This window comes from Triticum urartu, chromosome 1A (genome assembly GCF_056163025.1).
Source record: "Triticum urartu cultivar PI428250 chromosome 1A, HENAU_Tu73, whole genome shotgun sequence".
NCBI classification, from domain to species: domain Eukaryota; kingdom Viridiplantae; phylum Streptophyta; class Magnoliopsida; order Poales; family Poaceae; genus Triticum; species Triticum urartu.
Genome location: NC_141873.1, coordinates 540,474,834 through 540,488,957, shown reverse-complemented (window position 1 = coordinate 540,488,957; position 14,124 = coordinate 540,474,834). Strand labels below are relative to the sequence as shown.

Below are 14,124 nucleotides of genomic sequence, written 5' to 3'. Positions count from 1 at the left end.
TCATTTGCGAATAAGTTAGCCACCATACTTGCTAGTCGCTTGCTGCAGCTCCACTCATATTTTACCTTGCCTTACCTATAAGCTTTCATAGTCTTGATCGCGAGGGTGCGAGATTGCTGAGTCCTTGTGGCTCACAGATTACTATTACCCCAGATGCAGGGCCTGATGATTCCGCTCCAGGAGACGTGTATGAGCTCAAGTGGGAGTTCGACGAAGACTCTCAACGTTACTATGTTTTCTTTCCCGATGATCAGTAGTGGTGCCCAGTTGGGGGTGATTGGGACCGTGTCACATATTGGGTTCTCTTTTATTTTGGCGCCGTAGTCGGGCCATGAGTGTTTGGTTGATGTAATGTTATTAATGTACTTGGTTGATGTGGCGAGTGTAAGCCAACTATGTTATCTCCCCTTTTATTATTATATTACATGGGATGTTTGTGAAGATTGCCTAACTTGCGACATATGCCTTCAATGCAATTATGTCTCTAAGTCGTGCCTCGACACGTGGGAGCTATAGTCGCATCGAGGGTGTGACAAGTTGGTATCAGAGCCTTCCCCGACCTTAGGAGCCCCATTGCTTGATCGTTTTTAGCGGCCGAATTGTGTCTAGAAAAATGTTTTGAGTCTTTAGGAATTATATATCGGAGAGATTAGGAATTCTTTTTACTTCCCAGTCTCCTCATCGCTCTGTTAAGGCATCCTGACGTAGAGTTTTGACTCTTCTCTTCTCAAATTTCACTAAAAAAAATTTAGGATCACGAGGGTATCTTGGAATCGTTCCGATGGTTTTATGATGAGAACATTGTCTTGGTGCCTTCTGTCAGGGGTTTAGTGGAAGTGTCCCGGGGAGTTGAGCTCTGAGGTGTTGTCATCATAATTTTATCGTTGCAGTTCTGGAATACCTGAGTTTAGTACGCCAACATCGAAAATCTCTTTTATGCAGTTCGTTGGTGAGATAACCTCGACGCCACCCAGTACTGGGGCGGGAGTTCGGGAGTATCGCCATAACTTGTATAACGGATGCTTTTCGAAGGTTGAGGTAGATGGTTTCCGAAGGTTTCTTGGTTATGTGTTGAAGGATGGATACAGCTGGATGTAGGATTTGCTAGTTTGGGTGAGATATTATGCTTCCCCTGTATCCCCAACACCTGATTGCATAACCGGAAAGGTTCGGGAGTTTCATAGGTGGGAATTCTAGTAGCTCTAGTTCTTCTTCCACGGATATTGGTTTGAGATTGGGATTTCTTACCGATTATTCGTTCTTGATCCGTACCTTGTTGAATTATTTCTCTACCTTAATTCTACGTGGCTTCTCAATTTATGGATATGTGACCATTCAAGAGGAATGCATTCGTTCATTTTGTTCGGATGTGAAGACTATATGTTGCAATTTTCATTCCGTTGGATTCAGCTTCAATATTTGTCTGTCTATGTGCTAATGGTGGTCAACCTCTTCAGGATGGCTCCTCCAACGCGCACGACTCCGAATCGTGATCCGCCACCACCTCCACCTCCTCCGGAGGCATGGCAAGCTGTGATGGCCGCAACCAATGCAAACACACAGTTGATCATGCAAATTCTTCAAGAGCGCAACCAAGGGAATCAAGGCAGCAATCAGAGTCACTTTGCTACACTCAACCAGTTCCTTGCTAACGGGCCAAAGACTTTCAGCAATTGTGTTGAGGCAACCGATGCTGACGATTGGCTTGTGGATCTGTGCAAGCATTTCGAGTGCAGTAACGTCAGGCCTGAGGACTTTGTTAAGTTCGCTTCCTTCCAACTCAAAGATCAAGCTGCTGAATGGTTTCAGCAGTACAAGGACTCCAGAGGTGGACGTGTTATCACTTGGGATGATTTCCGTCGAGATTTCAGAGCTCATCATGTCCCTCAAAGCGTGGTTGAAAGCAAGCGTGAGGAATTCCGCAATCTGAAGCAAGGCTCTTTGTCTGTCTATGACTACAACAAGTTGTTTCAGAAGCTCGCCCGCTTTGCCAAGCAGGACGTCCCTGATGAGAAGATCATGATATACCAGTTCAGGGGTGGTCTCATAGAAGAAATTCAGCTAGCTCTTGTTCTCTTCGAGCCCTTGAGATACGATGAGTTCTACAACATGGCACTGAAGCAAGAGGCTGCTCAGTTGAGGTGTGATGCTTCCAAGAAGCGAGTCAGAGATGTTACTCCTTCTTCCTCTACTCAAATGGCTAAGCAGCAAAAGTTTTGGCTTCCTCCTCCTCCGTTCCGTCAGCCGTATCAGCAGAAGAGCAAAGGTGGCAGTGGTTCTTCCCACCCACCCAACCCTGGCTTTCAGAACAAGACTTCGTCTCAAGCTCCAAGATCGAGTGCTCCGTATCACCGTCCGCTTTTAGAGGTCACGTGCAACAAGTGCCAATAGAAGGGTCACTATGCCAACAAGTGTTTCAACCAGAGGCGTCTTCCTCCTCCTCCTCCTGTCAGATCGGCAAGTACAGCTGTGGTCAAGCATAACCCCAAGCATGCCAAGGTCAATCTGATGAATGCAGCTCAGGCAGAGGATTCGTCAGATGTCATCATGGGTAACCTTCCTGTTAATGATATTCCTGCAAGAGTTCTTTTTGACACGGGTGCATTGCATTGTTTCATGTCAAAGCCATTTTTTACCAAGCATGAGTTCGTTTCTTCTCATTTGGGTAAACAAATGGATATCGTTTCTCCTGGCAAACGTTTGAGTGCTAGTCTGGAGGTGCCAGATGTTACTATCACCTTGGGTGACTACAAGTTCCTTTCTTCCCCAATGGTTCTTGGTAACTCAGATATTGATCTTATTCTCGGAATGGATTGGCTTTCTAAGCACAAGGCTCAGCTTGATTGTGCAGCCAGGCAGATTCAATTGACTCATTCGTCTGAGGATGTAATTGTCTTTGCCGCTCGTGATGATACCATTCGTCTGTTTTCTCTCAATGAGAAGGGTGAATTGGATGCCATCTCGCAAATTCCAGTCGTTTGTGAATATCAAGACGTCTTTCCAGAAGAGCTTCCAGGAATGCCTCCGCACCGGCCAGTTGAATTCGTTATTGATCTTGAGCCTGGCACGGAACCTGTGTGCAAGCGTCCTTACAAGCTCGGACCTGAAGAGTTGAAGGAGCTGAAGAAGCAACTCGATATTCAAGAGAAAATGGGTCTCATCCGACCTAGTTCTTCTTCGTGGGGTTGTGGTGTTCTTTTTGTGAAGAAGAAGGATGGAACGGACCGACTTTGTGTTGATTACCGTCCAGTGAACAAGAAGACCATCAAGAACAAATACCCACTTCCCAACATCAATGAGCTGTTCGAACAACTCAAAGGTGCTCGAGTATTCTCCAAGCTTGATCTCTGTATGGGTTATCATCAGATTCGAATCCGTGAGCAAGATATTCCCAAGACGGCTTTCAGGACAAGCTTTGGTTCATATGAATACACTGTCATGTCTTTTGGCCTCGTCAACGCTCCTCCGACGTTCTCTCGCATGATGAATTTCATCTTCAACGCCTACACCAATGACTTCATTTTGGTCTATCTCGACGACATTCTGGTTTTCTCGAAGAACAAGGAAGATCATGCCAAGCATTTGCGTTTGGTGCTTGATAAGCTCAGGGAACATCAGTTCTACGCCAAGTTCTCCAAGTGTGAATTTTGGCTCGATGAGGTTCTTTATCTTGGTCATATCATCTCTGCCAAGGGCATTGCCGTGAATCCTGAGAAGGTGTCTGCAATTGTGAATTGGGAACCTCCTCAGAACGTGAAGCAACTCCGCAGTTTTCTCGGTCTCGCAAGCTATTGCCGAAGATTCGTTGAAAACTTTTTTAAGATCGCGAAGCCTCTCTCAAATCTTCTACAGAAGCAGGTCAAGTACGTTTGGTCTCTGGAGTGTGACATTGCTTTCAACACTTTGAAAGAGAAATTGATCACTGCTCCAGTTCTCACTCCGCCTGATGAATCCAAACCGTACGAGGTCTTTTGTGATGCCTCTCTCCAAGGTCTTGGCGCGGTATTGATGCAAGAGAAGAAAGTTGTTGCTTATACATCTCGCCAGTTGAAGCCTAATGAGAAGAACTACCCCACTCATGATCTCGAGTTGGCGGCAGTTGTGCATGCTCTTTTGACTTGGAGACATCTTCTATTGGGAAGAAAAGTGGACATTTTCACTGATCACAAGAGTCTCAAGTACATCTTCACTCATCCTAATCTCAACCTTAGGCAAACTCGATGGGTCGAAATGATTCAAGAGTATAATCCGAGTATTGAGTATACTCCAGGCAAGGCCAATGTGATTGCTGACGCTTTGAGCAGGAAAGCTTACTGCAACAGTCCGATTCTCAAGCCTTATCAACCCGAGCTTTGTGAAGCTTTCCGCAAACTTAATCTGCAAGTTGTTCCTCAAGGTTTCCTCGCCAACCTTCTAGTCTCTCCTATCTTGGAAGACCAGATTCGCCAAGCTCAGCTTCTTGATGCTATGGTGAAAAAGGTGAAGATTGGGATTGCCAAGAGTCGGTCCAAGTACAAGTGCTACCGCCTTGATGACAAGGACACTCTCTTCTTCGAGGATCGTATTGTGGTACCAAAGGTGACCTCCGTAAAGTGATCTTGAACGAGGCTCACAATTCTCTCCTCTCCATCCACCCTGGGAGCACGAAGATGTATCAGAACCTCAAGCAAGCTTATTGGTGGACCCGAATGAAGCGCGAGATCGCTCAATTCGTGAATGAATGTGATGTCTGCAGAAGAGTGAAGGCAGAACACCAAAGGCCAGCAGGTCTCCTCCAACCTCTTGCCATTCCAGAATGGAAGTTTGACCACATTGAAATGGACTTCGTGACTGGGTTTCCAAAGTCCAAGCGTGGCAATGATGCGATATTCATTGTCATCGACAAACTCACCAAAGTGGCTCATTTTCTGCCTATCAAAGAGTCGATCACTGCAGCTCAATTGGCGGAACTCTATACCTCTCGTATTGTCTCTCTGCATGGTATTCCTCAAGTGATCTCTTCAGACCGTGGCAGCATTTTTACCTCGAAGTTTTGGGATTCTTTTCAGAAGGCCATGGGCACTAACATCCGCTTCAGCACAGCTTTCCATCCCCAAACTAGCGGTCAAGTCGAGCGTGTCAACCAGATTCTTGAAGATATGCTCAGGGCTTGTGTGATCTCCTTCGCATGAAGTGGGAGGATTGTCTTCCTTATGCTGAATTCTCCTACAACAACAGTTTTCAAGCAAGTTCGGGCAAGGCCCCTTTTGAAATTCTGTATGGCAGGAAGTGCCGTACCCCTCTCAACTGGTCTGAAACCGGTGAACGTCAGCTTTTGGGTAATGACTTAATCACAGAGGCAGAAGAAATGTGCAAAGTCATTCGTGATAACCTCAAAGCAGCCCAATCCCGTCAGAAGAGCTACTATGATAGTAAGCACCGTGATTTGGCCTTCGAGATCGGAGATCATGTTTACCTCCGTGTCTCTCCTATGAAAGGTACTCGTCGCTTCGGTATCAAAGGGAAGCTTGCCCCTAGATACGTGGGACCTTTCAAGATTGTCAGCAAGAGAGGCGACCTCGCCTATCAACTCGAGCTTCCTTCAAACTTTGCAAATGTTCATGACGTGTTCCATGTCTCTCAGCTTCGAAAGTGCTTCAAGACTCCTGACCGCACCGTCAACTTCGAGGACATTGAGCTCCAAGAAGATCTCTATTATCGTGAGCACCCAGTTGCTATTCTTGAAGAGACTGAACGCAAGACTCGCAACAAGTCAATCAAATTTCTCAAAGTCAAGTGGTCACACCATTCCGACCGTGAAGCTACCTGGGAACGTGAGGATCACCTCCGTTCTGAGTACCCGGCGTTCTTTCAGTCCTAGATCTCGGGACGAGATCCTTTCGTAGTGGTGGAGTGTTGTAACACCCCGGATGTAACTTTCCCAATTTGTACTCCAACTCTTGCCGTTTCCGGCGTTAAGTTATATTTTTTTCCTTAGGTTCGGGTTTCGTCTCCGTGTGTTGTTGCCGTTGTCTTGCATCTCATATCATGTCATCATGTGCATTGCATTTGCATACGTGTTCGTCTCATGCATTCGAGCATTTTCCCCGTTATCTGTTTTGCATTTCGGCGCTTCGTTCTCCTCCGGTGGTCATTTCTAGCTTTCTTTCATGTGTGGGGATAAAACATTTCCAGATTGGACCGAGACTTGCCAGGCGGCCTTGGTTTACTACCGGTAGACCGCCTGTCAAGTTTCGTATCATTTGGAGTTCGTTTGATACTCCAACGGTTAATCGAGGGACCGAAAAGGCCTCGTGTGTGTTGCAGCCCAACACCCCTCCAATTTGGCCCAAAACCCACCTAACTCTGCTCCATCATCTAGAGCGTTCGATCACGATCGCGTGGCCGAAAACCGCACCTCATTTGGACTCTCCTAGCTCCCTCTATGCCTATAAATACACCCCCCCCCCCGAAATCTGGATCTTCCTCTCCCCCGAAAACCCTAATTTTCCACCGCACGCCGCCAGACATTGTCCGCCCGGGGCGGACACCCCGCCGCCAGCCAACCGCTCGCCGCCACGTGGCCTCCCGCCGCCAGCCGCCGCCGCGGCCCGGGAGCCCAGATCCGGCCCCCGCGGCCCGCTCCCGCCCGACGCCGCCTACGGCGCCCGCCGCCTGCCGCACTCCGCCGCCTCCGCCGTGCCGCGCCGCCCCGCTCCGGTGGTCGCCGCCACCTCGCCGAGCCTGCCGGCCCCGCCGCCCGCTCTGCCGCGGCCGGGACGCCGCGCCGCACCTCGCCCCGGCCGGCCCCAGCTCCGACCACCGCGGGCCCCTGCGCCGCCGGCCCCGGCCTCCTCCGACCTCCCCGGCGCCGCCCCGCGTCCCCCTCCGGCGAACTCCGGCCAGATCCCGGCGATCCTCGACTTCCGCGCCAAAGTCAACCCTAGATCCGGTGGTAAAATTCGGCTAAGTCCCCGGATTTTCAGTTCAAGTGCTCCTGTTCGCGGCTCCATAACTTTGCATCCATAGCTCTGATTCATGCATATAGCATATCAAAGTGTTCATCTCAGAGATTACATCATTTCATTCCATTGCATCATTTTCATTTGAGTTCATCTTGATGCCCGAAATGCTGTTAGAAGAGGGCTACTTGAGTTAATTGTCAGATCTGCTACTCCGTTTAGCACTTTTGTCATTTTTGCCATGATTATTGTGTGCATGATATGCCCGTGAGTTCTACATGTGTTTTGTTAAGGGTTTTTTCATCTCTCCAGAGATGCAATCCATGTATTTTTGTGATGTGTGTGGTGACTTGTGCAAGCTTGCAAAGTGGTGCACTTGCTAATTCTGTTTTCAGGGACTTAGTGATTTCACCAAGTCCTGGAGCTGTTTATCTCATGATGCCATATGTTCTTGTTGTTTCCTAGTGATCCGTGCCTCTTTTGAGGATGATCAGTAAGGGAGTTTTGTTAATATTGTAGTGCTCTATCCATCCATGTCTTTGTTTGCAATTATGGAGCACCCTAGCTTAAGTCAATCGAGCTCTACTTTTGCTACTTTGTGAATCTGAACAGATTGTCAACTTGTTTGCAATTTTGCCGATGTTGTTGTAGTTGATCCGTGCATGCTATGCTATTGTTCTTGCCATTTATAGCTTGCATTTTGTGCCTTCTTGATGGATGTATGCTTGTCTTGCCATGACCTGCACCTTAGTGAGTGCATCGAGCTCGTAAACATGCCTACTTGAGTTATATTTCAGCATGTGCCAGTTTTCACTAAGTCTTAAAACTGATTATGTTTTTGCTATGTCCACATGCTTGCAATTGTATTTTCTGATCCCTTTTGGCTCAAGGTCACTAAGGGACTTTTGTTAAGCTCTTTGAGTATCTCCATGCCATGCTTTACTTTGCCATGTTCAGATCCTGTAGCATGTAGTTTTGTTGCTCCGAAGAGGGCTACCTGATCTGAAATTCCAGACAAGTGTTAATTTCACTAAGTCTGAGATCTGTTTGCCATATGCATTTTTGCCATGCTTGTTTGAACCTGTTAATGGATGAATTGGTCGTAGCTCAGTGCTAGACTTTTGTTAAGCATCTTGTGTGCATCCCTGCCATGTATTTTGTTGTCATGTTTGGTTGTTGTAGCATGTTCATGTCATTGCATTTGGATGCCTACTTGCTGTAAATCGCAGACCGGTGTCATTTTTGAATCGCTTGCCATTTCCAAACCGTAACTCCGATTCCGGCATTCTTTATATTGTTTTCAAGCGATTTCATCTCATCTTTCCAGTGGCACACTTTGATTTCCAAGTTGAGGCCAGGTTCATGCATTTCCTGTTATATCTTGCATTTTGCATCCCGCATAGCATATCATCTTTGCATTGTGTTGTTTGAGTTTGCACGTGGTTGATTGTATCCTTATTGCTTGTTTGTCTTGTTTGGGTAGAGCCGGGAGACGAGTTCGCTAACGAGGAGCCCGTTGAGTTTGCTTTTGAGGATCCAGTCAATTCTGACAACTGTGCAGGCAAGATGATCATACCCTCGAAATCACTACTATCTTTGCTATGCTAGTTTGCTCGCTCTTTTGCTATGCCATTGCTACGATGCCTACCACTTGCTTTCTAGCCTCCCAAATTGCCATGTCAAACCTCTAACCCACCATTGTCCTAGCAAACCGTTGATTGGCTATGTTACCGCTTTGCTCAGCCCCTCTTATAGCGTTGCTAGTTGCAGGTGAAGTTTGGAGGCCGTTCCTTGTTGGAACATTTATTTACTTGTTGGGATATCATTATATTATCTTGTTATCTTAATACATCTATATACTTGGTAAAGGGTGGAAGGCTCGGCCTCTCGCCTAGTGTTTTGTTCCACTCTTGCCGCCCTAGTTTCCGTCATATCGGTGTTATGTTCCCGGATTTTTGCGTTCCTTACGCGGTTCGGTTATAATGGGAACCCCTTGATAGTTCGCCTTGATTAAAGCTTTTCCAGCAATGCCCAACCTTGGTTTTACCTTTTGCCACCTAGCCTCTTTTTTTCCCTTGGGTTACCGGAGCCCAAGGGTCATCTTATTTTACCCCCCCCCCCCCGGGCCAGTGCTCCCTCTGAGTGTTGGTTCGAACCGGGCAGCCTGCGGGGCCACCTCGGGGAAACTTGAGGGTTGGTTTTACTCGTAGCTTGACCTATCTGAGTGTGCCCTGAGAACGAGATATGTGCAGCTCCTATCGGGATTTGTCGGCACATTCGGGCGGTGTTGCTGGTCTTGTTTTAACCTGTCGAAGTGTCTTGAATTACCGAGATACCGAGTCTGATCGGAACGTCTTGGGAGGAGGTATATTCCTTCGTTGACCGTGAGAGCTTGTCATGGGCTAAGTTGGGACTCCCCTGCAGGGATTTGAACTTTCGAAAGCCGTGCCCGCGGTTATGGGCAGATGGGATTTTGTTAATGTCCGGTTGTAGATAACTTGAACCTTAATTAATTAAAATGAATCAACTGAGTGTGTTACCGTGATGGCCTCTTCTCGGCGGAGTCCGGGAAGTGGACACGGTGTTGGAGTAATGTTTGCGCAGGTTGCTTTCTAGTTTCTCGCTCGCGCTTTGCCTCCTCTTCTCGCTCTCATTTGCGAATAAGTTAGCCACCATACTTGCTAGTCGCTTGCTGCAGCTCCACTCATATTTTACCTTGCCTTACCTATAAGCTTACATAGTCTTGATCACGAGGGTGCGAGATTGCTGGGTCCCTGTGGCTCACAGATTACTATTACCCCAGATGCAGGGCCTGATGATTCCGCTCCAGGAGACGCGTATGAGCTCAAGTGGGAGTTCGACGAAGACTCTCAACGTTACTATGTTTCCTTTTCCGATGATCAGTAGTGGTGCCCAGTTGGGGGTGATTGGGACCGTGTCGCATGTTGGGTTCTCTTTTATTTTGGCGCCGTAGTCGGGCCATGAGTGTTTGGTTGATGTAATGTTATTAATGTACTTGATTGACGTGGCGAGTGTAAGCCAACTATGTTATCTCCCCTTTTATTATTATATTACATGGGATGTTTGTGAAGATTGCCTAACTTGCGACATATGCCTTCAATGTGATTATGTCTCTAAGTCGTGCCTCGACACGTGGGAGCTATAGTCGCATCGAGGGTGTGACACGTGTCCACTAGAGGTACCAACATCCCACCACTACGACATGTTTAATCTCCAATGTCGACATTAGAGGTAGTGATGTTTGATCAATAGACAAGATATACTCCATAATAACCGACCCAGATCTATCAACATTTGTTGCGGTATTGATGAAATCTGTCAATCCAAGTCAGCTCCACATACCTCTTAAGTGAATACACGTGAAGAATAGATGGCGAATATCTTCAGAGCTCTGGTGGCAAATTGGGCACCCTCGAGTTGCCCCAACATATCTATTAGCGAGTATACCTTTTAGGGGCATAATTCCGTGCAGTAAACGCCAGCAAAATATACGGTTAATCAATTAACCGGCCATTCGCCTATTAAAATTTCTGTTAGCCAACAGTTTTCAATGTTACATGCGTGCACGTGTATGACACGCATGCAATATCCGTGGGCACTTCTTGCTCCACATAAAATATTGGTACAAAATGTTTCGTACTATTTATAGACAAATTCTCATCGAACATAGATCGTGAAATAACATACCCCATGGATGAGGGGCGGAGCCAAGAATCAAATGTGAAGGAGGCCAAATGAACTTGTGCACGGGGCAAGTTATAACAATACAGACATATATATTTTTTCTAAAATCTGAGGGATTAACAGCATAACAAGCACACGTCGCGCGCACACACTCACATGCTTAGAAATATGGGATTATGGAACTTCAAAAAGGAAATCATGGGATTATGGTGAAGCCATGGCTCCAGCCAATCCCCTACCTGGTCCACTGCCATGGATCACCTACGTAACTAATGATATATTTGTTACAAAAATATCAAACCACTAGCTCCTCACTAAAGATCCACATAGACCTATGGTAGCTAATGTCCCTCCAGGTGGGGCTCATAGTTTGGTATTTCAAATTGTACTTTTCACCCGTGTCGATAAAATGAATATCCTCGCGGTCACCGTCTTCACATGTATAGATGGATTTGCAAAAGAATTTGCTGATGAAAAGCGTTTGGTTGCCCAGCCCACCTGAAACTAGCACCCAGTGCGCGCCTTCATTGACACCTGTCTCATAAACCTCCACCTTACTAGTGAAGTTAATACTATATGAAGGCCAATGCAGTTGTCGTCTCACCATGAGCAGCTTCCCACATGACTCGACCAAGTGCCACATGAGGGTGATGAAATCCTTAGGTTCGTATGGCACATCATCGTCCTCCCAACATACTACGCCTTCAAGAATCATGTCATCGCCGGTTTTCTTCCGAAGTTCTTCTAAGGCGGCCTCCTCGGAATTTTGCTCGCTCGGCGCCTCAGTGTGGCCCTCATAATTATTTGCGGCCTCGTCCTTACCGCCCTCATCATTGTTGTTGTCGTCAACATCGCGCCACACATCGAAATCGTAATTACCAGATGGGTGCTTGATGAGGCGCTCGATACTAGTAGCAGTGGGTATGCCATCGCTATCAAAATTTATATCGAGAGAGACTAGATCCTCGGCCCGAGTGATTCCATATAGTTTGTCTCTAAGAAAAGCAATGTCGACGAGATGTAGATAAAGGGGGCGCTTTGTGGCTCAGGCAGCCACACACCCTTCCCTGGTCGGACTAAGATAAGGGGATGATTCCAATTATTGGTCATGACAGCGATGATGTCAGAAGGCGTTGACCTTAGGAGCACTTTACAGACCTTGCAAATCTCAGAAACATCGCCGATGATAGCATCCAGCTCGGGGAGCGACACGGTGGTGCCAGTGAACGGATTGTGCAATGAGTAGCTATGCATCTTGTCGTCGTCGATGAGGTCGAGGGCGAGCCAATCGTCGCAGGAGGCAATGCATGTTGTGTTGCTGGGCAAGGTGGGGAGCCGGGGAGGCGAGGTGCCAACAGGATCCGAAGGTGTGAAGAACGAGCCATCTGACATGACAATCCAGGGTACCTGCCGTGAGGCCGCAATGTGTCGGCGCATAGCTCGATGCCACGAACGACACACCATGCAGAAGCGAGCGCGGTCGAAAGAGACCCAATGCCGGTCACGCCGCACCTTCTTGAAGCCAAAGCCAGCGATGAAATCAAGAAACCGTCGGACTCGTGGCCGTTCTCTGAAGCGAGCGCGGAAACCCAGGTGCCGTCGGAGTCGTGACCACACCGAGGCGCGGCGCGGTGAGGAAACCAGTCGGTTGATGACCAGGCCTAGCACGTCCGGCGGGAGTCGACGTCGCCATAGATAGAAGCTGATGTGGATCGATCGGGTGGGTTTGCGTCAACCGTCTGGTGTAGTCGGGGCACCGCGAGTACTGCCCTACGTGCTGCCTAGCTACGTGTATAAGGAAGGATAGGTTATTTCCGTTTTTGACGGGAGTCCCGCACCCAAACGGGCGCCAACACGAACGCACATTCCTGAGTTTGAGCCGAATTCCAATTAGCGTGCTGGCTCGCGCGACCCGTGCCGGAACCGAGTACTCTTGCACGGACCCACAAACCCAATCAAACACGATCCGCCGTCTCGGCGGCGGCGGTGGCGATGAGCAAGGCGAAGGGGAAGCACCTATTTGATAAGGTCGAGGTGACTAAACCTACAGCGAGTCGCGCGCGTCGGCTGAAATTTACATCATCTGTCTGAAGTACAAAGCCCCTGCAAAGATTCAACCACAACTTCTGCATATCAAGCACCTGTTCAGTGTGGATTCAGAGAAGAACACGCCTAAGGCTGCGTTCGGTTTCTCTCTACTCCTTTAACTCCACTCCGGGAGTGGACAAGACTTTAGCATAATTTGATGGAGCTGCTAAAAGCCAGCTCCCCAACTCCGCGGGGACTAAGAATGCAAAGAAGAGGACTCGTGGTGGGTACGCACCTGGAGTCATGGTACCGGAGAAAGTTGTTCTGGCATCAGACTTCATATGGTCTGAGGCGCATAAACCCCGGGAATTCCTTGGTTCATTCACTAAGATTTCATTTGATAATCCTGCATCTCTGCCTATCAAGAACCATGAACTCACCACAGATGATGTCAATGAAAGAATGGTTGAAGCGTATGCCTCTGGCAGGGACGCGCTGCGTGTTATATAGAGATCGATAGGTTACATGATTCGGTGGTTCGGTAGAGCTGGATTAATCCTCTCAAGAAACACTATACAAGATGAGGATAAATCCTAACTACCTAACCACCTGATTACAAACTAACTCACGCAACACCAGATCCTACCATAAGTATATACGGTTTATACTTATACCGTATATACATGTACAATACTTTCTAACACGCCCCCTCAATCATAACTTCACCAAGTTGAGATTGCTCTTAAAGTCTTCCAATTTTCGCCATGATAAGGCCTTGGTAAAACCATCTGCAATTTGATCACATGTGGGAATAAAACGAATATTCAGTAGCTTGCTAGCTACTCTTTCTCGAACAAAATGATAATCAACTTCTATGTGTTTAGTCCTTGCATGGAATACTGGATTTGCTGACAAATATGTGGCACCAATGTTGTCACACCAAAGACGAGCAACTGGTGAATGTGCAACTCCAAGTTCATGCAGAAGAGTTTGGACCCAAATAATCTCAGCAGTAGCATTAGCCAAAGATTTATACTCAGCTTCAGTACTTGATCTAGAAACAGTGACCTGTTTACGTGCACTCCAAGAGATTAGGTTGGGACCAAAAACACACAGAAACCCCCTGTTGATCTTCTGTCAGCATCCGAGAAAGCACGAACAAAATTGCAAGTTGACTTGGTGAATTTTAGGCCTGTACTCATGGTACCTCTAAGATATCTTAAAATCCTTTTAACTAGTGTCATGTGTTGAGAGGTAGGAGAATGCAAATACTGATACACTTTGTTTACAGGAAAACAAATATCTAGGTCTTGTCAAGGTTATATATTGCAAAGCTCCTACCATACTTCTGTACCTTGTTGACTCTTCGGCCCCCAAAGGTTCTCCTTCTTCTCTTGACAATTTTTCGGGTGTAGAGAGAGGCATGTTTGAAACCTTGCAGCTCATCATA

The 14,124-nt window shown here is 47.3% G+C and overlaps 2 pseudogenes; one reads left to right on the top strand and one right to left on the bottom strand.

The window, feature by feature from the left end:
• LOC147992385 (uncharacterized) overlaps positions 1-13,184 on the top strand; it is a 65,437-nt pseudogene extending 52,253 nt beyond the window's left edge.
• On the bottom strand, positions 10,942-12,339 carry LOC147992386 (uncharacterized; annotated as a pseudogene).
• Positions 13,185-14,124: the final 940 nt, after the last annotated feature.